Raw genomic sequence first — 2,091 nt, forward strand, 5'->3', positions numbered from 1 at the left:
TGTACCCAGTCACTGTGCTCTCTGAAGGAATGTTTCTGTACCCAGTCACTGTGCTCTCTGGTGGAGTTTTTCTGTACCCAGTCTCTGTGCTCTCTGAGGGAGTATTTCTGTACGCAGTCACTATGCTCTCTGATGGAGTGTTTCTGTACCCAGTCACTGTGCTCTCTGAAGGAGTGTTTCTGTACCCAGTCACTGTGCTCCATGTAGGAGTGTTTCTGTACCCAGTCACTGTGCTCCATGAAGGAGTGTTTCTGTACCCAGTCGCTGTGCTCCCTGAGGGAGTTTTTCTGTACCCATTAACGTGCTCTCTGAATGAATGTTTCTGTTCCCAGTCACTGTGTTCTCTGAGGGAGTGTTTCTGTATCCAGTCGCTGTGCTCTCTGAAGGAGCGTTTCTGTACCCAGTCACTGTGCTCCCTGAAGGAGTATTTCTGTGCTCTTTCACTGTGCTCTCTGAAGGAATGTTTCTGTACCCAGTCTCTGTACTCCCTGAAGGAGTGTTTCTGTACCCAGTCACTGTGCTCCCTGAAGGAGTGTTTCTGTATCCAGTCACTGTGCTCTCTGAAGGAGTGTTTCTGTACCCAGCCACTGTGCTCCCTGAAGGTGTGTTTCTGTACCCTGTCACTGTACTCTCTGAAGGAGTGTTTCAGTACCCAGTCACTGTGGTCTCTGAGGGAGTGTTTCTGTTCTCAGTCAGTGTGTTCTCTGAAGGTGTGTTTCTGTACCAGTCACTGTGCTCTCTGAAGGATTGTGTTTCTGTTCTCAGTGAGTGTGTTCTCTGAAGGGGTGTTTCTGTACCAGTCACTATGGTCTGTGCACGAGTGTTTCTGTAAACAGACACTGTGCTCTCTGAAGTGTGTTTGTGTACTGAGTCACTGAGATATCTGAAGGAGTGTTTCTGTACCCAGTCACTGTGTTCTCTGAGGGAGTGTTTCTGTACCCAGACACTGTGCTCTCTGAGGGAGTGTTTCTGTACGCAGGCACTGTGCTTCCTGGAGGAGTGTTTCCTGAACCCAGTCACTGTGCTCCCTGAAGGAATGTTTCTGTACCCTGTCACTGTGCTTTCTGAAGGAGTGTTTCTGTATCCAGTCTCTGTGCTCCCTGAAGGTATGTTTCTGTACTCAGTGACTGTACTCTCTGAAGGAGTGTTTCTGTACCCTGTCACTGTGCTCTATGAAGGAGTGTTTCTGTAGCCAGTCACTGTGCTCCCTGAAAGAGTGTTTCTGTATCCTGTCACTGTGCTCCATGAAGGAGTGTTTCTGTACCCTGTCACTGTGCTCCCTGAAGGAATGTTTCTGTACCGAGACACTGTGCTCTCTGACGGAGTGTTTCTGTACCCAGTCACTGTGCTCTCTGAAGGAGTGTTTCTGTACCCAGTGACTGTGCTCTCTGACGGAGAGTTTCTGTACCCTGTCACTGTGCTCTCTGACGCAGTGTTTCTGAATCCAGTCACTGTGCTCTTTGAGGGTGTATTTCTGTATTCAGTCACTGTGCTCTCTGAGGGAGTGTTTCTGTTCCCAGTCACTGTGCTCTCTAATGAAGTGTTTCTGTACGCAGTCATTATGCTCTCTGACGGAGTGATTCTGTACCTAGACACTGTGCTCTCTGAAGGAGTGTTTCTGTACCCTGTCACTGTGATCCCTGACGGAGTGTTTCTGAATCCAGTCACTGTGCTCTTTGAGGGAGTATTTCTGTAGTCAGTCACTGTGCTCCCTGAAGGAGTGTTTCTGTACCCAGTCACTGTGTTCTCTGAAGGGGTGTTTCTGCACCCAGTCACTGTGCTCCCTGAAGGAGTGTTTCTGTACCCAGTCTCTGTGCTCCCTGAAGAAGTGTTTCTGCACCCAGTCACTGTGTTCTCTGAAGGGGTGTTTCTGCACCCAGTCACTGTGCTCTCTGAAGGGGTGTTTCTGCACCCAGTCGCTGTGCTCTCTGAAGGAGTGTTTCTGTACCCAGTCACAATGCTCCCTGAAGCAGTGTTTCTGTACCCAGTCACTGTGCTCTCTGAAGGAGTGTTTCTGTACCCAGTCACTGTGCTCTCTGAAGGAGTGTTTCTGTACCCAGTCTCTGTGCTCTGTGAGGGATATTTTCTGTT

Source organism: Hemiscyllium ocellatum, chromosome 35 (assembly GCF_020745735.1).
Source record: "Hemiscyllium ocellatum isolate sHemOce1 chromosome 35, sHemOce1.pat.X.cur, whole genome shotgun sequence".
NCBI lineage: Eukaryota > Metazoa > Chordata > Chondrichthyes > Orectolobiformes > Hemiscylliidae > Hemiscyllium > Hemiscyllium ocellatum.